A 26,016-nucleotide genomic window follows, 5' to 3' on the forward strand; every position below is an offset into this window, starting at 1 on the left:
GTCATTCTGATGAGGAGAGGTTGCAGGGTTGTCCAGAGCCCAAATTATTGACGGGGACCCAGGCCGTGCGCCCTTGTTTTATAGGGATCTTAGGGATGTTGACTTCTTCTTTAAAGATTTTTTTTTTTAATTTATGTGGCAGAGAGACAACCAGCAAGAGAGGGAACACAAGCAGGGGAGTGGGAGAGGAAGAAGCAGGCTCCCAGCGGAGGAGCCCGATGAGGAACTCCTTTCCGGAACGCCGGGATCACGCCCTGAGCCAAAGACAGGCGCTTAATGACTGTGCCACCCAGGCGCCCCGGGATGTGGGCTTCTTGATTTTTCAGCCTGCCTTCCGGGGGAGGGGCCTGCTGCGCCAATACTCAGGCAACCCTGTTTGGGTAGAGTCTCCGTGTCCCCTGCGAGGGGGGATGGGGATGGGCACGCTGTGAGCCGGTATTTCCAGGCTTTTGTTCTCTGGCGACTTTCCCTGGCGGTTTGCTGTGCCTCTTCTGAGAGTCAGAGCAGCGGCCGAATCTCAGCCTCTGTCTCAGAACAGAGGGATTGCAGACCGTTCTCCACTGATGTTCTGGCCACTTTAACTCTGTTACTGTTGGTGCTGCTCAACCCTGCAGTGTCCCGGGATGTGTGCTCCACACCCAGCGTCCCAGCCCTCACTTCCAGGGCCGTCGCGTCTCTGTCCTTTGTGTTTCTAACACCGCCAGCCGCCAGCCGCCCCCGCACACTCCCGGAGCTCCCGGTCTCAGTCTGGATCCAGTGAGCACACCGGAGTTCCGTGAGAAGTCTGGTGGCGCACGTTCCCCTCTCACAGTCCCAGTCTGTTTTCTCGCACGTGCCAGTCTGAGAGTCTGCCTGCTCTCCTGTGCAGGTGGCTTCCGCTTCCCGGTGCCCAAACGTGGCAGCTCCCTCCCTCTTCCGTTTATCTTCCGATATCTGTGCGAGGTTTCATGGCTCCCCGCTTCGTACCTCAATACTCAGCACTGGAGATGTTCATTTGTAGAGATCCAGATGTATCTTCCTGTGTCTCAGGCTGATTCTGTGGATGTTCAGGCTGGTCTGGTACCAATCCAGCTCAACTCAGGGGACCAGCTGAAAAAGGGGTCCCCTACTCCTCCACCATCTTAACCACCTCTTGTTATTGAAGTTCTTAAAACATGTTTATTTCCTTGCCTATAAGGGTAATAATGCTCCTTTTACATCGAATCCTTTCTTCCCTGGAGCAGGGCTGACAACCACTGAATGCAGGGAGAAGTTTAAAAACAGCAAAAATCGCTGAAGGTTTATTTGTAATAACTTTCACTCATAACGAAATTGCTTTCTCAGAGCTTATTCTCATTTTATACATAGCTAAGAAATAGAGTTTTCTAACTTAGAAATCTATAAAAAACTTATGGTAAAGAGGAATAGTTAGAGACACATGCCTTGACATCAGGAGGAAATGACAACTTAGTAGCACAGAAAAGGAACGCAAAAAGCAGAGCCCTGACTTCAAGAAACATAGTGTCAGGTGATGTATTCTTATTGAGGCAAGAATGTTTGTGTGCCCCAAAACATTACAGTAGTGGATATACAATCAGTGATTTTGAATCATCTGGGAAAATTATGCGTTGAATCATTTGTTTAAAGAAGACAGAAGTCAATAAATCTTAGAAAGATTTTTATCAGAAATAATTAACATTTAAAAATGCTGTGATGCAAGGAATGTTTGTTTAACAGGATAAAGAATATTTGTCTAAACCAACATCCAACTTTGTAGAAAATAGGGAAACAGTAGAGACATTCCCATTGAAACCAGCAATATGATAAGAATGTTCCCTCCCACTTGACATTTAATATCACTCTGTGCAGTAAGGCATGGAACCAGAAAACAAAAGGTATAGCTGCTGAAAAGAAAAAACAAAGTGATTGTTATTTTAAAATTGTATAATTACCTTCCAAGAAAACTTAAGAGCACTAATAGTAGTATTATTAGCATTAATAAGAGGTCAGTAAGATGGCCAGGCAGCATAGATACTTTATATGTTGTAGTTTTCCCAAGTCTTAACAATAGCTGGCTGGAAAAATTTTTAGTGCAAAAGATATTATTTTAAATTTTTAAGCATATAAAATATCTAGGAATGAGTAAGCAATATGTTGAACCTCAGAACATTACTAAGAGTAATAATTAAAGATGAATTGAATCAATGGAGAAGTGTACCATGTTCATGAATTGAAAGACTTGGTACTTTCACGGTATGTGAGACATCACTTCACGAAGACTACATGGAACAGCTTACAGTTCAATTACCCTGATCCAAGTGCCAGCTTTACTACTTACTGAATGTGTAATCCTGGTCAAATTGCTAAATATTTCTGGTTCTAGGTTTTCTCATCTCTAAAATGGTGACAGTGATAATAGTTGCCTCAAAAGATTGTTGTGAGTTGTTATGCAGCAAGAGTGTAGAGCAGTGCCTGCTACATAGAAATGGTTCAATAAATATGAGCTATTACTTTTATACTAATTCCCCTAAATCAACATTTCAGTTCATGGGAATATCAAAGAAAAATCTAAAAGATGTTAGACCCAAGCGGATATTGGAATGTTATTTATTATTTAGTACTTCACAACAATTGATAAGGAAGGGTTTTTCAATAAATAAGCTGGGGCAATTCACAACCATTACCAAAAAAAGTTAGCCTCTCACTCTGTAGCAGTGATTTTCCAGAATGTGGCCGCAGCCATCAGAATTCCTTGGAGCACTCCTAAAATGCAGATTTTTTTAGAGGATGGGGGAGGGGCAGAGGGAATCGGTGAGAAGAGAATCTCAAGCAGGCTCCACGCCCAGTGTGGAACCTGACAGGGGCTCGATCCCAGGACCCTGAGATCATGACCTGAGCCAAAAATCAAAGGTCAGACACTTAACCAATTGAGCCACCCAGGCATCCCTTAACATGCAAACTTTTAAGGTTTATGCTGAGCTTCTCATTAAAATGTGGAACCACTGTCATATACCACCCATCAGAATAATTTCCAGATGAATTACTGGGATAAATGTCGACATCGCCATCTAAAACCAGAAGACAGGATAAGGAAGTATTTACATTATCTTCTGTATTTTCAATATAAGATATTTTATGGTTCAGTAAGAAAAATAGGAGTGTGCAAGAGTGAAAAGGGCAAAGGACATGGATAACCAAAGCACAAAAGAAAAAGGGAAAAGGCCAATAAGCATATGGAAAAATGCCGAACTTCACTAACACTCAAAAAATACACATTAAAACAACATCATTTTTCATATTTCGGGAGAGAAAGTACTTTAAAAATGGTAAGATCCAGTGATGCTAAGGGTACAGTGAAATGGGCATTTCGATATTCAGGTGAGGGTAGCGTTGCTAAAGCAGCTTTCTGAAATGCTTTGTATGGAAAGTCTGAAAAATAGCTATATCTGGGGCCAAGCTATTCATCTTCCATGAATTTATCTCGGGAAGAATCAGAGATTCTTATACAGACTTATGTATGCAGGTATCTGTCAAAGCATTATTTTAATAAAAAAAATTGTAAACAGCTGAAATGTCCAACAATATGGTAACAGTTAACTCAATCATGGCTCATCCATGAGACGAATACTCTGTGGTCATTAGAAATCATGTTTTTGAAGAATCCTGTCATTAAATTACCTGAGAAAATGCTTGCAGTGTATTAAGTGAAAACATCAGGATACAAGCTATATATAGCATGATTCCTTTTTTTTTTATTAAAAATAATCACAGACCTAGATAAAAGATGGAAAGAAGGAAAGAAAATATACCGACATGTTAATGGTGCTTATATCTGAGTGGTTGGATTTGAGCAATTTTTATGTTCTTTATACTTTTCAGATTTTCCAGTTTTGTGCAATGGACACATATTGGTAATGAGAAAAATGTTAGTTGAAACAAAATCAAACAGATGAGACTGGCTGAGATTTTGAAAATGAGTTGTGTTTAGCATTGGGTGTTACACACAACTAATGAATCGTTGAACACTACATCAAAAACTAATGATGCACTATATGTTGGCTAACTGAACATGATTAAAAAAATAAAAAATAAAAAGGTAGTAATGAGAAGATGGTGGTCCTGGATTTAGTAGAATGAATTGATGAAGCAGAATGGATACATCAGAATCTGATTGTTTTGGGGGGCAGTGCAGCATGAGGGTGGACAGGCAGGCTGGGGGCAGAGTGTGTGGGGCCCTGCAAGTGCCACTGCTTCTCAGAGAGGCTGAACCCCCTCTGAGTAACCCCCATCCTGCAGGCTCCCTGACCGGGCATGAACAAAGCCTGCACCCCCGAGGGCTCGCTGTAGCATAGCAGGTGCATCCAAACATGCCACTCAGGCAGAGGTGTGCAGTGTGTGGCCAGTTCTTTTTATTTGATTTTATTCTTTTTTAAGATTTTATTTACTTATTTTGAAGAGCGAGAGAGAGAGCAAGCACATGAGCAGCGGGAGGGGCAGAGGGAGAGGAGAGAGAGAGTCTCAAGCAGACTCCAGGCTGAGTGCGGAGCCTGATGCGGGGCTCAATCTCACAACCCTGAGCCGAAACCAAGAGTCAGACACTTACCCAACTGAGCTACCCAGGCACCTCAGCACCTCCTCTCCCCAATTCTCCTTTTGACTCTGCTACTTTTAAAGGAAAACTCTCTGGTATAAAGAGTTTGCTCTTGAGGGGCACCTGGGTGGCTCAGTCGTTAAGCGTCTGCCTTCGGCTCTGGTCATGATCCCAGGCTCCTGGGATCGAGCCCTCTCCCACTCCCCCTGCTGGTGTTCCCTCTCTCGCTGTGTCTCTCTCTGTCAAATAAATAAAATCTTTTAAAAAAAAAATAAAAGAGTCTGCTCTTGGGATGCCCTGAGGTTGCCAATACAGTTTTCTGGCTGAGCTTTCTTTCCTTTTATTTCCATCTAGCACCCAGCCTAGCTCCAGGAATTTGGCTGCTTGCTGGTCCAGAACAGTGGATGGGACATTTTGGAGACAAGTGTTTCCCCACTGGCATGGTGCTCAAGGCCTGGGAAAGTGCAGTCTCTGTTGGCCACCCCAAAATGGACGATAGTGTCACCCGAGGACACCAGAATGGCCGGGAAGGTTGGTCTCAGGTATGTTTGGAGGAGCAGCAAAAGGCTCATGGGCATTGAAGCCCTTTACACTGGGTGTCGACTCCTGCTGTGGGAACTCAAAGAAGCTGCATGACCTTGGGCGTGACCATGTCCCTTCACTTCAGTGGTCAGCCTCAGGCCCCCCCTTTATAAATAAAGTTCCCTATCGGTAATAAGTATCTTGAGGGGCCATGTGAGCCTTAGGTAAGAAAATGTATGCAAAACATTTATCTCAGCCCCACATGGAGGTGATCCGTAAATCACAGTTATGATGACTTTGGCCTTTCTGCCTTCCCCCAGCTAGGCAGCATGCGGCGTATGGTGCTAGGTGCTGGTAAAATATACTTGGCATCTGTGCAGCAAGACTTCAGGGGCTGCAGGTTGTCGTTATTATTACTGTTGCTACTGCTGTTGTTGCTATGGCCTCTGCCCCTGGGCACCGTGTGAGGAGATGGCAAGCCTCACCAGTCCCCACCTTCAGCAAGGCCTGCAGCTCTTAGGTCTTTGTGAGAACAGTCTTCCTGCTGGTTCTCTTATCTGCCTGAGCTGCTCAGAGGATGGAGAGCAAGTGGCTGGGAGCCTGAGTGGGTGTGGCTATTCCCTGAAATGAGCACAAAGCCTGGCTTTGCCCTCTGTTTTCCGCTTTCCAGTGTTTGCAAACTCTGCTCACAGTAACCTCCTTAACTGGGCCCTCGGGAGCTGCTGGGCAGGGTCAGTGAGTCAGCCCGAGAGCCCGGGAGCCAGCCCCTGTAACCACTGTGCCAGGTCCCTGACCAAGTGGAGCAGAAGCGTTGACATTTCGGTCTGCAGTGTCAAAAGGCAGGCACAGCAAGCAGGGACCACCCCCGAGGTGGCCATGCTTAACCTGAGTGGGAAACAAAAAGGTTTTATGCTGTGCACAGACTTTTGGAAATGTTAGTCGTTTTGTGTTTGGCTTAGGGGATATTAGGAAAAATCAAATGCACTTAATGAGAAAAGCTCAATTTGAATAAAAGAGTCATTTTAATGTTAATATGAAGAAAAATATAAAATCAATAATAACACAGGTGGTAAGTGGATGATGGCAAAAATTGTGACCATGGTGGGAATGAGCATTTGAGAAGTGCTAGCCCAGGGGAACTGGAATTCCATTTTGTCTTTTGTCATGTGAGTAGGCCCTTCTGATTCATCCATTTTTATGGGTTATCTTAAATGAATAGTGGCAAGGCAGGGGATCCTTTACATTTGCCCAGACCTAGGGGAGGCTTTATCAGAAGTTACCAACTTGGTGCTTGTCTGAAGCTTGTTTAAGTCTGTAGATACATGGAAAACAGAATGCACTTTTGGCTGCTATGGTTGGCTTAGCATTTTCTTGGTTGGATCAGATAATAGAGAAGATTTCTGTTCCTTTTATGTCTGTGGCCAACAGGTCAGATATGTGGAACAGAATTGTCCATCCAAATCAGGTGGGGAAGCGTGGCTGATGTGATTAGTGCACGGTTTTCTTTCTGTGAACTGAGTTGTGGAATCTAAGTGTGTCTGGTGGAGGGCTAGTGACACCCTGAGCCCTATCCCCGTTGAATTCCCTGTCCATTGGCGGTGACGAGCCTGGGGAGTGAGGGTGAGACCAGAAGTGGTGGTTGACCTGGTCCTTGAAGGGAAGGTGGGGAAGAGACTTATGGGAGGAGGAGAGTCACGGGCAAAAGCACAAAGCCTGCCAGTCTAAGAAGACCTAGGCTGTGCGTCATGAAGATCGAGGAGCCACGAGAGCCAGATGAGGGGAGTGTGGTAGGGACAGTAGGAGATGAGGCTTACAGGGTAGTATGGATTGGACCCAGGAGACTATGATTCCCTCCAGAGAGGTAAACTTGTTTCTAGGGCATTACCTGGGTTCTGGTTGCTCAGGGTCCTTCTTAGCCAGCTTAGGGCTGCTCACCCTAAGACTTGGTGGGACATGATGAGGCCCTCCGGGCAGAATGGGGGCCCTAACAGGTACAACCCATCCCTTCCATCTCAACTGGGAAGTTCTGCTCTAGGGCTCAGGGTTTAGTTCCCTGTCAGTGTGCATCGGATCCCAAGATGACTGATGGCAGCCTGGCATTTTAAGGCCTTTTGGGATGCCCCTAGGTGGAATGGGGGAAGAAGGCCATTGAAGGGAAGGCAAGAATATGGGAGACAAACGTCCCCAGACTCTCTGTCTTGCTTGAGCTGGCTGTGACAACTGCTGGGACATTTTGGAGACAAGTGTTTTTTGCAGGGGACCGTCCAGGTCTCGTGGTTCTGCCTTTACTTCCTGGTGAGGGGCAGGGACTGGGAAACTCTGGACATGTGTCTGGTTCAATAACACTACCCTGGCCACCAAGAGGGTGGATCATCCCAGGCTCCAGCAAAGGCTTTGTCTGTATGAGCTGAACTGCCACCCCTGGCCTTCGAATTTCTAACTGCCCCATCTCTTCTGGGCTTAGAAATAGCCTCCGGGTCTCTCAACGTCAATGGCAGACCCTAAAAACAAGGCTAAACCTTGATGCAGAAAACCTCAAAAAGGTTGGGATGGAGTGGGGATAAGACTACTTGGAATTGTGAGGCTGAACTTCGGGAACCAGGGTCTACCTGCCCTCTTCGGTCCTTTTCCATTTCTCTGATGAAAGTTTGGACAAGGTGGGTGGTAATGAGTTTATTTAACATGTCAGATTCCTGAGGCAGATGCTTGAGTATAAACAAAGCTTTTAAATACCCAGCTGTTTCTCTGCAAAGTGGGAGTTCTTCCATATTTTCCTGTAAACATTCATGGGCGCATGAGCTCTGCTTAAATGTCAGGGTTGGTTGTTCTCGGCATTACTGGTCACTGGCTTCGAGATTCTGCAGAGCAGGCTTCCTAATTCCTCCCTCTTGTGGTTCAAACCTCTGGTGGCTCTCATCAGAATGTATTAGAGGGTGGTAGCCAAATCCATGCCTTAGAGGCATCCTCAAGCCCTGAGAGGCCAGGTCAACCATATGGTCCTGAGAGAGTTGACTTTATGGGCCCATTGTCATGGGGGGCTTCTTGCGAATGGGGTGAGGGAGCTGCATAGTTCTAATTTCCCCTGTGCCTATCGTCAAACTTGGATGATTCCCTTTGCCTGCACTGCTCCCAATCCTGACTGGCCAGGCCAGACCTGCTTGCCTGGGCTCCTTTGGCACAGGGAATCAGGGAGGGCTTTCAAGAGGAGGTGACATTTGGCTGGGTTTTGAAGGATAGGTAGGATATGTGGAGATGATTATAGGGAGACATCCAGAGGTTAAATGTGGAGTCTAAGGCTTCTAATTCCTCTGAATAACTGCAAAGCCCTCAATAGCCGCTCTGTGCCTTAGTGAACACTCCTAAGCCCTTTCCATGGAGGTGCTGCAACCACAGAGGGGTTGATCCACACCCAGAGGAACGTGAAGACAAGCCTAACATATTTTAGACAAGTGTAGAATTTCCAAAGGTGCCTCTTTAGGGCTAGGTTATCCTCTGATGGAGAAGCCCACCTAGTATTTAGTTTGCTTTCCATGTATCTGCTTGGACAGAGAGACTGAGTAAGTTGTTGGAGGGGAAGAGAGTAGAAGAGGAGTAAAATGAGATTTGGGTCCCAGGGGTAGCCTGGGAAGAGCATCCCCATGAGTCTGGACTAGCTTAAGACAACCTGAGGATACTGGGACCAAAGGGAGGTGAGATTGGGCAGATTTAAATCAGTCGGTGGTTGACAGTCCCTTCTGTGGGCTGGGGTGTTGCGTGAGACCTATCTCACTGTTCCCAGGGTTATATCAGAGAAGAGACTGGTGCAGGTGGACAGAGAAAAATGGAACCTCTCTCCGTCTTTCACTCCTACTTTGGAGGGATGTCAGAGGTGTCATTACTGAGATAGAGGGTAGGGTTTGAAATACATCATGGATTTAATAATGGAGATTTGTGGGATTTCATCTTGCATGCCTCAGCCCCCTGAGGCCACCCCATGTCCAGATGAGCATATGTGTGAAGACAAGGATATATGTCTGCAGGCTGGGGCCAGGAAGCTGCAGCTGGTGCTAGNTTCCCTCCCTCCCTCCCTCCCTCTCTCCTACTTTGGAGGGATGTCAGAGGTGTCATTACTGAGATAGAGGGTAGGGTTTGAAATACATCATGGATTTAATAATGGAGATTTGTGGGATTTCATCTTGCATGCCTCAGCCCCCTGAGGCCACCCCATGTCCAGATGAGCATATGTGTGAAGACAAGGATATATGTCTGCAGGCTGGGGCCAGGAAGCTGCAGCTGGTGCTAGGTTAATTTCCAAAATTAGGCTGTGGTCTCTTTTCAGAAAGTCCCCAACAATTATAACTGTTAAACTGTAGCTTTCTAAGGGGGGAAATTTCATTCTCTTTCCAGTTCTGCTTTGTGGACTATTGCACAGACATTCAGCGTTGGAGTGAACGTAAAGGGGCATCCAATGCCAGAATCTTTGGTGTTATAGCCTCTTTTAGAGCAGCCCAGCTTAAAGAAAAAACTTTCCATTTGGATATATAGCCAAACACCTGGGTTGGAATCCAACTGCATAAAACAGGCATGGAATGCCAGGAATGCGGCACCTGCGGATAAGCAATTGGCCAGTGTGGTCTCTGAAGACAAGGACTCTCCAGTGCCCCTCTCCACTCTCTGCCCCTGGGGGACAGCTGAGGAGGGAGGGGCTGGAGATGATTGTCAGCTAGGTGTTGTGGAAAGATCTGGGGCTTTGGAGTCACATCTATCTAGCTTCTAATCCCAAGGGACACTGGACAGTGCAGGGTGAGGAGTGAGCAAGTAAGATCAAAAAGGGAAGAAGCCAATAGAGGGTACAGTGGGTTACTCTCTGAGTGACTGAAGGTTCATCAGACTCAGGAGCTCTGGGAAACAGTGCAGAATGTGCTCAGAGTTATCACAACTGAGGGGTGAGAGGGCTGGGGTACTGGCCCTGTAAGTCCCATCCATCAGGGGTTGAGGGCTGCTGCCGGTGGTGAGGGTTGTTAACTTCCTAGTACTCAGGGTTGCTCTGTGCATGGGCTGACCAGGCTCCACTGGCCTGAGAAAGCCTTAGGACAAAGACTTTTGGGACCTTGTGTTTGGAAGCCATGCAGTTGACATGCTAATGGTGGAGGGGGTAGGGGCAAGGTACCAGCAGTGAGTGACTGTGGCAGGTACCCAGACCCAGAGATTCCTGATCTGATCACTTCATCTCTGTGACCCTGCTGGGAACCCAGTGGGTGATCCTCTCCCAGGGGATGGGGGGATTTATTCTTACCGAGGACTTGGAAAGGGTCATGCTAGATGTAGGAAAGAACGTTAGCGTTCATTAGGGTTTGAAGCCGACAGCCAAGAAAGAATTCTTGAGACATCTTTGGTGCAAAAAGGTGGTTCAGGGACAGGACCTGTGGGCAGAAAGAGCTGTACTGGGGTTGTGAGGAGTGACCCATTATATACTTTCAAGTTGGTAGGGGGTTAGGGATAGCCTAAGTCTCTAAGGAATTTGGAAGCAAGGTTTCCAGGACCTTGAGGGGGCTAGCTATTGTTAGGAAAAGGTCATTTAATTACCATCTAATAAAACCTTAGTCATGAGACCCTTCAGATGTGTATATCAGTAGGCCATATGCTTGGGGGATGATTGCCAGCATGTATCTTGGGGGGGTTAGAGATAAAGGAAATTTCTAAAGGAATTTTTATATGTTAAAGTAGACTTACAGGATCCTGGAAGGGGGGGGAGAGTGGGGGATCAGGGCTAGGATCGTCTTTTGCCCTTCACAAAGTATTAACTTTGAGGCAGTTGAGTCCCTAGAGGAATGTCATTCTGCCTGTTTCAAGGACTTGTCAATGGGCTGTAAGTAGTAAGGAAATTTAATAATTTTTCTTCTGCTTTTGTTTCCCACATCAATACTTATGTCATGAAATGAATGACTAGGGTAAAATGTGGCAGGTTGCTGAGAGTTTGGGGCAGGCAGGCCACAGTCACCTTTCTGCAGTAATCTTCCTGCCGACGAGGAGCCAGTCTGGACCGGGCAGTGCTCTTGTGTCCAGCCAGCTTTCTTGGACACACAAGCTTGTGGCTTCCTCCCATCTCTGCTATAGTCCCATGAGGCCTCCTGGGAAGGTTTCTTCTGTGGCTCTTTCTAATGAAAAATCTCTTCCACAGCCCTGAGAACTGAGCACCTGGCCCCATAGGAAAGCTTGGAGAATATTGTTGCAGCCATGTTCCTCATCATTGGGATGATGAGACTAAGGCTCTGGTAAAGACTGGGCAGAGCCTTGACTTGAGTATCCTGGGCCAGAGGGTCTCAGGATGGAGCCAGTTGATGGAATTTTAGACATTAAACATGTCTTTCCCTTCTGAGGCTGAGGATGGAAGGGAATGGCTGAGCACCATTCTCATGCAACAATGTTGGGAGCTGGGCCTGGCCCAAAGGGGGCAGCACCATCTATGCCCTGCTGCTCTCTAACCCCAGAAGGTGGCCAGGATAGACGACAGGGCCTGTGGAAGGATCCTGAACCCTTCCTCACTGACCCTGGAGTTCAACATGAAGCCTCTAGTTAGAAGTACATGCATCTTTCATTTGGAGAAATGGACAGTTTTGTGACTGGATGATCAGTGATCAGAAGCCTGCCATGCAGAGTGTAGGGTTCTCTGGGTGGAATTTGGGTCATGGTTTGGTTAGGAGAGTGGAGAATGGAAAATGAGGGAGGAAAATAGACTGAAGAGTCTCAACTTCCTCATGGTGGGGTTTCCTTTCATGGGCTGATGAATTTCCTGGGAAGTGGGCTCAGGTTATGCTGTGATTTGTGTCCAAGGTGTGGAGATGGAGCCATGCCTTGTGCCTTTGAGATGCATGCAGCCTTTCATCTCTACATGGCTCCCGTCTGTTTGGCAGCTCAAGAATGGCTCTGTGCAACTGGCACTTGAGTGGTTCTCATTTTAGAAAGCTTTCAGGCCAACTTAATGTTCGCAGGAGACCAAATTTAAAGGCAAAAACTCCAGGGTGACCAGCAAATGCCTGATTTGCCAGAACTAATCTATCCTCCTCAAGTTGTCTCCTCACCTCTCCCCAAATCAGCACAGCCGTCAAAGTCATTCTCATATTGTGCAAAATGACAGCTGTAATCACAGATGAATGCTACGGGTCTACTCTGGAGAGGAGAATCTGGAGGATGAGTCATTTAAAATGGCTGTGAGGTTGGGTTTGCACTATATCCCCCATATGAAGAACAGCTGTATGATTTAATGAGCTTCTCAGTCTAATGATTAGTGTCGATTTTAAATGGGCATTACTTCTCATAGGGTATTTTTGCTCTTTATCTAAACCACTGTTTGGCAGAGGAATTCCTTTGAAGTCAGACTCAGGGAAGGGAGAAGTCTTTGAGACCATGCCAGCCTACATGTTGTGTTTCTTAAGATCCCCTCTACCTGCATGGTTCTTGTCGCTCGAGGGTTAAGATGAAAGACTAACCTGAGTGTGACATCTCTTGTGGCTGGATAGTCTCTTCCAGCGTCCTCTGGAGGCCTGGCCCATGGGGACATCATGAGTTATCAGGATGACCAGGTCACAGAAGGCCTTACATGCCATACTGCAATGTGTAGGCTTTGCCCTGAGGGCCATGGGGAGGAAAGTGGCAGGAAAGTGGCAAGGAAGCTTAGTGCCTGCCTAGAAGGATGGCTCAGGTTTCCGTGTGGTGGATGGATGACACGAGAGAACTCAGGAACACAGAGACTTCATGGGAAGCAGATGTGGGCCCAGGTGAGAGAAGACATGATGGCTTGGACTCAAGCAGGGGTGGAAGGAGTGTAGAAGAGAGGCACATTCAAGAATATCCAGGAGATAAACCTTAAAGTCCATCAGGATGGACTGTGAGATACTAAAGGAGGAAAAGTCTAGTTCCTGCCTTGAAAATAGTGATGTACAAAGTCAAGGTTGACTTTGACCCCTCATTCTTGGGAGCATGTTACTGACACATGGATATCCAAGCCACTGGGAGGGAAACCTAATGAAAAAACAGAGAGAAGAGCCTGAGCAGAAAGAATAGTGGGAAGGAAATTCAAACCAATATTTTGAACTATTTTTTTTATCATCATTTCCCAGACAATGTCATTATCCTAATTTGAAAGAGAGCGATTCAATTCATTTTCTTTTTGTGGTTGCCAGCCCCATGAATACTTGATGGTTTTGGATTACAAAGCTTCCAGCAGTGGCTCTCATGCGGTCAGTAGAATGGAGGGCAAGGAGAGGCCCGTGTCGAGGTATTGATAGGCTGTGTACCTCCTCATGTGTCTCCTGCTTCAATAGCATCTATTTTGAGCTGAGTTCTTTCTGAAGCTCTGGCAGGGTGAGGAAAATGAGCATTCTTCCTGCTTCCAGGGCTGGCTGTCAGAGTTCTGGAAATGATCTTTTGTGACAAATGGCAATGGCTTCAGGTTATGTGGGAGGACTGCAGCCCTCAGATAGGTAATTATCTCTGTGGTTTAATAGTGATTGCAGGGGGATGGGGGAGCTGATCCGAGTAATGGGAACACGACAGACTAGATGAAGTTATGTTTTTTCTCTGTGAGCCTTGTTGTTGTTTAGATTTCTTGTAAGAGAGTGGGTTTTACTGATCAGAGGCATGCCTACCATGAGAAAGATAAGTGGTCTGGAAGAACTTTGAAATATGGCACAACTTGTCACAGACATTGCTATGGACTGAATTGTGCACCCCTCAAATTCATAATTCCCCCATGTGATTGGACTTGGAGATAGGGCTTTTGGCAGAGGTAGTTAAAGTTAAATCAGGACGTGAGGGAGGAGTCCTAATCTGATAGGATTTGTGGCCCTAAAAGAAGAGAAGGAGGGAGAAAGAGAGATCCATGCACACATACTGAGGAAAGGCCGTGTGAGGACACAGCAAGAAGGTGGCCACCTGCAAGCTAGGAAGCGGGCTTTCACCAGAACCCGACCATGCTGGCGCCGTGATCTCTGACTTCTAGCCTCCAGAACTGTGAGAAAATACATTTCTATTGCTTAAGCCACCCAGTCTGTGATGTTTTGTTATGGCAGCCCAAGCAGACTAAGACAGACAGGTAAATGTGAGGATGATTCAATCATAGTATTTATTTGAACAAAACAAATCCAATCTCATCATACTAAGTTTGGAATCAGCAATAAAAAATGATTCTCCTGGATTTAGATTTTTGTACAATGAAGTAGCAAATATCTTGCTCAGTTTTAGAATCTGCATAAACATTATGAGCTCTAAAAAAGAATTTAAACTTAATTTAAATTTGAAGTTGGCAAATGGCTGACATATTCCCCATATGACTTCTGAATTCTCTCAGGGAAAGTAAACCCATTTCTCCCCACGTTTGAGCTATTTTCTGAGACTAAGTTAGAATAGGGGAAAGCCAAGTGCTTCATGCTATTTTCGTTTCTATTCTATAGGGGTACTTTGCCCCTATCTGTCTTTTAGTAAGTCCAATTTTCTCTCCAAGAACAAGGTAGGAAGGCAGGGCCAGCTCCATGTCACCTGGGTCATGAGGGAGTGCTGGGTGTGCTTAGCCTGTGGGGTCTGCTGCTTCCTCATTAGGGAAGTGGCTGCCATTTCTGTCACCCTCTGGGGAGACATTGCTGGCATGGAGTCCATTCTGCAACCCAGTGTACGTACAAAAGCAAAGAACAAGAGAAGCGATAAAAAGAGGGAGGGATAAAATATCTTCTAGAGCTGATCAATGATCCAGTGATTGGAAATCCTAGCCAATGACCAATAATCATGGGACCTTGAGATCCCTGACATTGAGCTAGACACCATAGAGGGACACTAGAGAAAGAGGAAGCTTGGGTCCTGCCCTCAAGGAACTCATGGTCTCCTTGAAGAAACAAGACCCACAGGAAGGCAAGACAAGTCCAAGTAGGGGTCTTGACAGGCTGACTTCCACTGGGGGAGTTTTTAAGAAGGGAAAGGAGTGATTTGGGGTTCAGCCCTGGGTTGGTGGCATGCCTAATACCTGGGTCTGGGAAGGCCTTCTGGAGGAGATGGACTTGTTCCATTCCTTAGAGAGAGATGAAGTCTGGGAGGCCCAAGGCAGAGAATGGTTGCTAGTTTGCTCACTCAGAGAATACTTTTTAAGTACTGACTGCCTGTCAGGCCTGAGCTGTGTCATGGAAAGGAGAGAGCAAGTAGCCGCATGTGCATGGGGAATTTCTCTAGGTCTGTTGCAGCTTTGAGGACCAAGAGAGCTGAAGCCAGGTGAATTCCTTATTCACGGGGGGAAGCCAAGTGTCCCCATGCACTGAGCGCTGTCATTGTTGCAGCTTTGTTTTGCGACAACTGCTAATTACCTTCATCTGTGTCTCCGGTGACTCCAGTACCCATACCCCCTCCCAGTGGCCCCACGTGACTCTCAGCCTCATGGGGACAGGATTCCTGGGGTAGACCTCAGAAAGCACATGCTGTGTGCAAGAAAATGCTAGTGACCCTGCCCTCCAGCCTCTCCTTGTTCATGAGCATGCGGTGTGCAGAGCTGCTCCACGTCTACAGTGGAGCTTGGGGAAAAGTCTCATGCTACAGAGCAGGAAATTATCCCCAGCAGTATGCCAACTCAGGACTCTGAGCAGGACTGTCCGTCAGGTGCGGAGTCTGTGTGTACTGAGCCAGCATCTGGTGGTGGTGGTGCTGGGGAGCCAGATCTCTAGCTAAGTCCATACAAGTTTAAACGGGTGAGATAACCAGGCCTGGGAACCTTGGTGGTGAGGCCAACAACAATGACAACCATCCCACATGTGAGGTCTCTCCAGATGGGGCAAGAGATGCATCAAATAACTTGGTGTTGGTGGAAGCCTGAAAGGTTATCTTGTCAACGGTGTTTCAGTGGAGGATCTCATGTATAAATGTCCTCAGTATCAGTCCTTGGACCTTTAATCAGTGATATGCTGGTAGATGTTTAACAACTAGCTCTCTGGAGAAAATGTAAAAGTCTTGGTTTGTAGTTAGCCAGTTTCCATGGTGTAAATACTCCCACCATGGCTGATTTCAAGCTACCAGCACAACATCTCTGAACACAGAGCTGGGAAGATACAACCAGCTCTCTTCAGGAAGTACAAACCAGACCCTGCACACCATTGCCTTTAATGAAATACCTCTAGTGACAGGAAACTCATTACCTCTTGATGTTGCTCATTCCATTCATCCTTTTATGTCTTGGGTCTTTCAGATTTTGTCCTCTTGTGAGGCCAAAACAAGTCCATCCCTAAGCAAATGTTAGGAAATTATGTCAAACCCAAATCTGTCATTCTTTCTTATTAAACAGTACTTCCCTCTCCCCCAACAACTCTCATTTCTGGTTCCTATTTCTACAGATATTTAAGAAGCAGGCTGGATTTTAGGACAGGAGGTGAATGGTTCTGGTGAAAGGAGTAATTATTACTCACTGGTCTTGGATAATGACCTTCTACTGACCTCCTGATCATCCCCTTATAGGTTACCTCATATCTAGCACATTATGTTTCTAATTGATTTCATTCAACAAACACAATAGAGAATCTGCTTGGTGCCAAACTTTGTGCCAGGCAGTGTAGGGAAGTAATGAATGAGACACAGTCTCCTCTTGAGGGAGTGTTCAGTGAGGGAAAGAAACAAGTCAGTCAGTACTCTCAAGTGCTTTGTTCTACGAGGAGGGGTAGGAATGTGCTCTGGGGCTTTCCCATTATGGAAAGGTCACTTTTGACTCGATGGTCAAAGAAGATGACATGAAGTTTTAAGTCTCAGTGGCAGTCATCTGTAAATTGCTGTAGTACTTGGGGTTTGCTGTTTCTGGCGTCCATCCTATGAAAAAGGGACCAGTTAGCATGACTGTCTTCTTAGGGCAGACAGCACTTTCCACAGGAAGCTCTGGGCAGCTTCTATCACGCCATGTCTGTAGGAATCTACCCATGGTTCAGTGACAGGAGATTTCACATGCCATTGTTAATCTGATCAATAACTCAGCATGTGGAATGGAACAAGCCCTTAGTTCTTGTATTAGAAACATCCTCTCTAGCAACTGCACACACAGTAGCCAGTCTTTAGATGTTGGACTCTGGTGCCAATTTTCAACTTCCATTACCCCCTGAGGTTGAGCAATACCATATTCGCTCACCAGGAAACATGTGGGCTGTTACTAGTCAAGCCAGACCGTGTTGTACATCTCTGTTGAAGTGTGGTCTGCTTCCCATGGGATTGAGGAAGAATTTTCCAAGTTCTGCACTGCCTCAGTGTAGAGGGTAATAGAGTGAGGAAGAGTGAGCATCCATTAGGACTAGGAGTGAAAAATAGAAAAGATGACCTTTAAAAGCCAGCTCCTTTTAACAAACACGGTTACTCGTGGCCTCTGTGCTGACGGGCATTTGCTTACCAGCTATGTGCATTTGGAGTTGATTCAGGGTGAGTTGAACTGATCCCCCTCTTTGACCTTCAGAATTTGTAATTTCTCATCAACGTGGTCAACCCAAATAACCAACAGGTAAACTTTCTATCACATGCTGGTTATGAACTGGCAAAACAGCCAATACAACCCATATGTTTGGCTTAGTTCTGCCCGTATGAAACCATACCCTCCTGTTAGAGTTGAACCAGCAAAGAAAGCTATGTAAGGAAGTGGATGCTGCAGAATTCCCAGGACTTCCAGATGAATTCATTTCCCCTCTTCTCCTCTCTCCCTCTCTCTCTCCCCTCCCTCCCTCTTCCTCCCTGTTCTCCTCCCTGCATTGCCCTCTCCTGCTACTTAAAAGGAAAACTCACCGGGCACCTGGGTGGCTCAGTAGTTAAGTGTCTGTCTTCGGCTCAGGGCCTGATCCCAGGGTCCGGGGCCTGATCCCAGGGTCTGGGGACTGAGCCCCGCATCAGGCTCCCTGCTCTGCTGGGAGCCTGCTTCTTCCTCTCCCACTCCCCCTGCTTGTGTTCCCTCTCTCGCTGGCTGTCTTTCTCTCTGTCAAATAAATAAATAAAATATTAAAAAAAAAAAAAGGAAAACTTACCAAGCACACAAGGGACCCAAAGAAGAGCAGGATGTTACCAACTTAAGGAGCTCGAGCCTCTGCAACCATTTAGGGACAGTTGGGTGAAAAATTGTTGAGTTCTTTTACTCATGGTCCCTAACTCATTAGTTTTTTCATGCTAAAGGTCAGGGTAAGAAGTACAGAAATTTTATTTAATCCAGGAGGAGTCTCTTTTGGCAGAAGTGCTTTTTTGTCACATGTTTCTCCATCAGGAGAGAAATGTGAGTGCTGAAAAGTCTGGTATGCAGCAAAGCAAGAAGAATTCCTTTCATAAGCAACAGAAATGGTGGTTATGAAGTGGTTAGAAGTCTCAACTCCCCGTTCTTCTCAACCTCCTGTCAATTTTAGAGAAGCCATTTGCAACTCTCTATGGAACAGTTTAGGCCACAATGGCAGGGACTGCCAAGGGTATTTTGATTGTATTTGTTGTTGTAACAACGGACCTTGATTTCTAGTTCCAGAAAAGCCTAAATCTACATAAAGAATGAATATATTTTTCATCATTTGCTCCATTTCATCAATTTTTAAGATGCACATTTTCTCTGTTTTTCATATTTTAACATCTCTGTAATTCATGGCATGGTGCAGTTCCTGTCAGCCAGGGAGCAGTCATGACATGTCATCATCTATACATGTGAAAACTTGGTCTTAGTTGTTCATATTTTCACTTCAGTGAGTTATGAAGTTATATACATTTTGGTGCTGCATATGTTAAGTTTCATTGACATTTGGAATGCTTTTTAAAAAGATTACATTATGCTTTGGTATTGAAACAAACACAAAAGAGCAGAAGTATGTAGAATTGTTATAAGTGAAGCAAATATCGGTCATTGGAGAAATGACCCAAATTCCATATCTCTTGCAGAACAGCAACCAGGTACTTTATGAAAATACTTCTTAAACTTTTAATATGCAAACAAATCATGTGAGATCTTGTTAAGATTATTTGGTAGATCTGGGGTCGAGCTTGAGGGTCTTCTTTTGTAACTGACATCCAGGTGATGTTATTAGTACAAGCCCAGACCAGACACTGAGTAACAAGGCTTTGCCAAAGCTATAAAGGAAGTTAGTTACAGATAAATGAAGCTGTGCTCATTTTGCTACTGAATTGTGTACTATGGATTGTATATCAGCTGATGAGTCATGCTACTAAAGGGATGATAAATACCAAATCCCTAGGAATGGGATGAAAGAAATTTTAGAACCATAATGGTGCATCTGATTTCTTGTGTCTCACAAGGCTATTGATGAAGTATCATGTTATAGTTTAATTGAGGTACCAAAAGATAGCAAGTCTTATAATCAAGTGATCTTAGATTTAGTGAAATACAGTGATGTGCACACATCATTATCCTTATATAAATCATGAAGCACTTTGTTTCAATTCTAAGTACTATATGGATTCTTTTTCTGCATCTTGTCAGAGAGCCAATGACATGGTATTATGCTCAGAAAACAAAAACAAGACAGGGGTGCCTGGGTAGGTCAATTGGTTAATTGTCTGACTCTTGATTTTGGCTCAGGTGGTGATCTCATGGTTGTGAGGTCAAGCCCCTGTTTAAGTTTCTCTCTCTCCCACCCCCCCACTAAAAAAAAAAACCCACAACAAAACAGAAGAACACAATCTTAAACATAAATGACTTCAATTTCTTTCAAATTTCTGCCCTCTATTTTCAATCTACCCTCTTCTTCTAACAAAAAGAATAAGATACTACAACTTTTAAACCGGGTAGGCAGAGAGGTGAAGGACCTTAAGTAGCATCCAGCTTCAAAACAAAGCTGACTGATCAAATAACCAGATAGACTAAGGAAAATGTGGGACCAAAAAATAATGTTTAGGTACCAACAGGTGTGAATAGCCCATTTAATATGGTACTTCAAACAAAAGTTATTCGGCAAGGCCCGGGCTGTTAACCAGCAACTTTGTCTTAATAATGATCCTAAGAGCACCAGAAGAAAGCTATTTTTGTGTGTATCAGTGGCTATAGTATACTCAGGTAGATGCCAAACAATGAGAATTTCTAGTCTCATAACTCTCTAGCTGTCTGTGTTCAGAAAACTTAATATTCCACAGACATCTATCACCAGCTTTTTTTTTTTTTTACCCATGAATAACACATAGCAAATTAAAGTAGATTGATGAGGCAAAAATCAGAGTTTGGAGATGCTGTGGGGCAGGCTATTGGAGAGGAGGAAACTGCAGAAATGGAGTGAACATAATGAGCTCTTCAAACATTCAGTTATTATCCTGTAAAGATCATATTTTAGAAATAAAGATCACTCCCTAGATTGAGGACCATACCTTGAAGTTAAGGAAAAACTAACAAACACACAAAGGCAAGACTGGACCAACCTGAACAAAGAATAAAACCAAAGTCAATAGGATCAAGATATATTATTTAACTATCTTCTATAACAACAGCAATACCCTTTAAAGAAAGATGACTTTATGCAGGACTTTATAAGGCACCACTGACAGTGTCAGGGATACAAAAAAAATTACTAAATGTACTAAGAAGCAGTAAAATGTGACTGCTAGTTAAGAAAAAATAAAGACCACAAGATGACCCAGATGTTGTAATTAGCAAAGAAGGATTTTAAAATTGCTGCTATAAATATGTCCAAGAACTTAGAAGAGGTGGATGTAATGAGGTAACAAATGGGAACTATAAAAACAAAGTGGAAATTTTAAAGTGGAAATATATACCTAAAGTGAAAAATTCCCTGAATTGGATTAATATTAGATTAGAGACTCCAGAAGAAAGGGTTAGTGAACTGGAAGAGAGATCGATAGAAGTGATTCAATCTGAAGAACAGAGAGAAGAAAGACTGTGCAAACTGAACAGAGATGTGCTTACCTATGGAATAATAGTAAGCAGTTTAATATAAGGGTAATTGGAGGCCTATGAGGATATGAGAGAGAGAGAATGAAGCAGAAAAATACTTAAAGATATAATGGCCAGAAATTTCCCAGATTTGTTGGAAATCATCAACCTTAGATCCAAGAAGTTCAGCATTCCCCAATCAGGATTAACTTTTTTTAAAAAGATTATTTGCTTATTTATTTATGTGAAAGAGAGAGCATGAGTGGGGTAAGGGGCAGAGGGAGCAAGAGAAGCAGACTCCCCACTGAGCAGGGAGCCTGACATGGGGCTTGGCTTGATCCCAGGACCCTGAGATCATGACCTGAGGCAAAGCAGACACTTAACCTACTGAGCCACCCAGGTGCCCCAGGAGGATTTACTTTTAGAAACTCCATGCCTACACACATCATAGTCAAGCTGCTGAGTACAAATGAAAAAGAAAAAAATCTTCAGCCTAAGGGAAAACCCACAGTACATAACAGAGGAATGATAATATAAATAATAGCTGACTTACCAGAAAGAATGGAATCTAGAAGAGAATGGAAGACTGTCAAGTGACAATTCTGTACCTGGCACCTAGCAAAATTATCCTTAAAAAATGAGGGTAGAATAAAGAAACTTCCAGATAAACAAAAGCTGATAGAAAATGTTAATACTTGGGGAAGTATAAAAGGCTTTTTTCCCTTTCTTCTCTTAAAATATTTAAATTATATTTGATTATTTAAAGGAAAAAATGATAACATTCATTGTGGGGTTTTATAATGTATGTTGAAGGAAAATACATGACAAAAGTAGCCCAAAGGATGGGAAGTAAAATGATATTTATGGGGTTCTTACATCTTTAGTAATATAGCAAAATACTAATTGTAAGTAGACTGTGATGAGTGAAGATGCATTTTTGCCCAGTTTTGTTGAGAAATAATTGACCTCACTGTGTAAGTTTAAGGTATATAGCATGATGATTCAATTTACATGTATTGTGAAATGATTACTACATTTGAAATGATTGTAAATGACTACCAATAGATTTAGTTAACATCCATCATCTCATATAGGTAAGATGCATGTTGTAATCTCTACAGCAGTCATTAAAATATAAAGCAGATAGCTAAAAATCTAATTAAGGAGGTAAAATTGAAAGCTAAAAAGATATTTGATTAACTTAAAATAAGCCAGAAACGGAGGAACAGAGGCACAATAGAACAATGAGGAAAAGAGATGGGACAAATGGAAAACACGTTGCAAAATGGTAGACTTAAACCCAAGCATATAAAGAATTGTACTAAATAAAAGTGGGCTAAAAGGCAGAGATGATCAGATTGGATAGAAAAGCAAGATCAAAGTATTTGCTGTGCATGAGGTTCATTTAAAAAAAAAGATTTTGTTTATTTGAGAGGGAAAGAGAGAGAATGTGCAAGCAGGGGCAGGGTCAGAAGGAGAAGGAGAAACAGGCTCCCTGCTCAGCAGGGAGCCTGCCGAGGGGCTCGATCCCAGGACCCTGAGATCATGACCTGAGCCAAAGGCAGATGCTTAACCGACTGAGCCACCCAGGTGCCCCTAAGAGGTGCATTTTAAATATAAATGCACAGATAAATTTAAAGTGAGGGATGGGGAAAGATACCATGCAAACAGCAAGTGGAAGAAAGCTGATGTGGCTCTACCAACTTTAGGCAAAATGGCCTTCATGGTAAAGGAGTATTATCAGTCATGATAGGGATGTTTCAAAATCATAGAAGTATTAAATCACAAGGGAGACATAACAGTCCTAAATGCATATGCTTCTTATAATCAGATTTTAAAATATTTGAGGCAACACTGATAGAACTAAAAGGAAAAATAGATAAATCTACAATCAGTGGGGATATGGAAGACTTGGACATGGTCAACCAACTTAACTGACACAAAGAACTACACTCAATAGTTGCAGAATTAACATTCTTTTCAAGTACACATGGAATGTTGACAAAGTTAGACCATTTGCAGACCCATATAATCATTTCAAAATATTGAAATTCAAAGGACTGAAATTATAGAGTATGTTCTCTGACCAAGAAAACAAAGTAGAAGTCAGTAGTAGTAAAATATCTAGGAAACCCCGAACAATACTTTCCATAGGGGGTTCTAAAAGATAGTTTTGAACCCAGTTTCAAAATGAAATCTCCTGGGAAATTAGAAATATTTCTCTTTTTCTGAAAATTAGAAATATTTAAAATGAAATGATAATGAAAACAACATATTAAAATTTGTTGGGATACAGTTAATGCACTAGAGGAAAAATTATATCTTTCAATGTTTATAGTAGAAAAGTTTAAAATCAGTGATTAAAATTTCCACCTCAAGAAGCTGGGAAAAATGATGAGCAATTTAAACACAAAGTAAATACAAAGAAAGAAATAATAAAGGTAAAAAATAAAAGTGGGGTGTCTGGGTGGCTCAGTCAGTTAAGCGTCTGCCTTCAGCTCAGGTTATGAACCCAGGGTCCTGGGATCAAGCTCTGCATCAGGTTTCCTGCAGCTCTCTGCTCAGTGGGGAGCCTGCTTCTCTCTCTCCCTCTGCCTCTCCCCCAGCTTGTGCTTGCTCTCTCTTGTGTGATCTCTCTCTCTCTTGCTCACTCTCTCAAGTAAATAAATAAAATCTTTAAAAAAGAAAGGTAAGAAAAGAAATCAATGCAATAGGAAACAGTAACATAACAACACAAAATTAACAAAGCTCTAAGTTGGCACTATAAAAAGATTTTTAAATGTGATAAACTCCTGGGAAGATTGAATAAGAAAAAAAGAGAAGACACAAATTACCACTATCAGGAATGAAAGAGATCCCACTATGAGTCCCACATTTATTGAAAGGATAACAAGGGAACATAATGAACAACTTTATGCCAATGGCAGTGTAGATATAATATTCCGATTTCTGGTAAAACACAACTTACTAAATTGGACTAAAAAGAAATAGAAAATCTGAACAGTTTTATATCCATTAAAGAAGTTAAATTCATAATAAAAAACCTTTCTATTACCAAAACTACAGGTCCAGATAGCTTCACAGATGAATTCAATCAAACATTCAACAAAGATGTAATACTGTTGTAACACTATTTCAGCAAATAGGGGAGGACACATTCCCAGCTTGTTTTATAAAGCCAACATAACTTTGATATTAAAATATGATAATATTAAAGAGGAAACTAAAGATTAATATTTTTCTGAACATAGCCGATCAGGAAAAATATAACAAAATATAAGGAAATTGAATCCAGAAATACATATAAAGTATTGTACATTATGACCAATTGAGATTCATTTCAGGAATATAAGCTTAATTTAACATTTAGAAATTGATTATTGTAACTCAGTATATTACAAGAGCAAGAGAAAAACCATATGATCATTTCAATCAATGTAGCAAGAGCATTTGACAAAAATTCGACACCCATTTTTAATCAAATTCTCAGAAAACTAGGAATAGAAGGGAACTTTCTTAACCTGATAAACAGCATCTGTGAAAAACGTATAGCTAACATCATATTCTCTCATTAAAGACTGAATACTTTTCTCTTAAAATCAGGAACAAGATGGGGATGTCCATTCTCACCACTTCTATTCAACATTGTACTGGAGCTTCTAGTCAGTGAGATAAGGCAGGAAAAAAAAAAGAAAGGCATACAAATTAAAAAGAAATAGAATGATCTTTATTTATAAACAAAATGATCTTGTATATAGAAAACCCTAAAGAACCTATGGGGGGAAAATACAAGAATTAAGAAATGATTCTGTCAACATAATGGGGCACAATGTCAATATATACAATCAATTGATAAGAAGCTTGGTTTGAGACCTGTTAAATATGAGATGTCAAGTTGGCAGTTGAATTTAAAATTTAGGATTCAAGGAAGAGGACTATCATGGAGATATAAATTTAGAAATATTTTATAAGATATTTAAAACATTTGGATGAATGATAGAAAAAAAAATAAAGAGGAAAGAAATGAAGTCCAAGGACTGAGGGTCCTTTGTAAGGGAACTTTTACTTTTCACATACTTGGTTTTACTCTGAGTCTTGACTGTGAGGTGAGGAGCATATGGGGCTTCTGTTGGGTGAGAGTCAGAAGAAAGCAGTATTTCCTCCAAGCCACTTTGATTTGAACAATGATAGGCTCCCCATGGGTGTTGAACTCTGTTGCCCACATAGTAGTTTTCCATTAGTACCAACTGACTCTCTAATTGGTATTTGGGATGGCCTCATTGAGAAGCCCTAGGACACTCAGAGGCTTGTGCCCAGAGAGCATTGGTCCTTTCTGGGTTGGAAGAGGGGTCAACTGAACCATTAAGAGTATAAATCTTCTTTCCATTGATTGCCCAAGAGAAGGCATTTCTGTGATAATGTTCAGGGCTGTTTCTTCCTTTGGCTTTTTATGCCTTGACATCTCATCTAGTCCATGTGCAGTGTTTGGCTCTGGGGCTTTGTAGAGATAGGAATGCTTTAATACATCACCGTCATCTCCATGCTGCCAGCCTCAGAGCTCTCGTGTTGATGTCTCACTTCTGTTCCACCCCCAGATCTGGGGAGATGAAAACTTTGGGCATTTCACATGGCCTCAGGCTATTGATGACTATAAAATATGGGGCCAGATGGATTTACATTTTTTTGTGAAGACAAAACATAGCTTGTCTCTGCTAAGATCTTATCTATTTAATGAGCAGAGGCAGTATAATTAAGGCCTTTCTCCATTGCGGTAGATGTGCCAAACCTACTGGAAAGTTTGCTTAGTTTTCATAAATCAAATTGATTTGGACTTTCACACACTTGGGGGCTAGTTTTGACATCCATTAATAGAGGCTGTCACAGTGGCTTTTATTTTTTCTTCTCATGGGCAAGTTGCCTTTGTTTAGAGGGAAACTTCTTGATAGTGCTGCTGACTCTGGCCAGATGGCCATTCTCAAGGCAAAGGCATGGGATGAAGGAATGTTGCTCTTAAGTGGGAGGTATGAGAGGTAGCAGGGCTCTCAGAGTGAGCCCTTTGGCATGGAGCAAGTTCTCC

The 26,016-nt window shown here is 43.2% G+C and overlaps 1 protein-coding gene across 4 annotated transcripts in view; it reads left to right on the forward strand.

The window, feature by feature from the left end:
* Window positions 1-26,016, forward strand: part of SLC25A48 (solute carrier family 25 member 48) — a 251,720-nt gene that overhangs the window by 78,593 nt on the left and 147,111 nt on the right. For all 4 annotated transcript variants that reach the window (XM_034656037.1, XM_034656040.1, XM_034656038.1 and 1 more), the window contains exon 2: window positions 4,925-5,112. The gene's annotated coding sequence lies outside the window, so the exon portion shown is untranslated. The remainder of the gene's footprint in view (window positions 1-4,924; window positions 5,113-26,016) is intronic.

This window comes from Ailuropoda melanoleuca, chromosome 3 (genome assembly GCF_002007445.2).
Source record: "Ailuropoda melanoleuca isolate Jingjing chromosome 3, ASM200744v2, whole genome shotgun sequence".
In the NCBI taxonomy this organism is placed as follows: domain Eukaryota; kingdom Metazoa; phylum Chordata; class Mammalia; order Carnivora; family Ursidae; genus Ailuropoda; species Ailuropoda melanoleuca.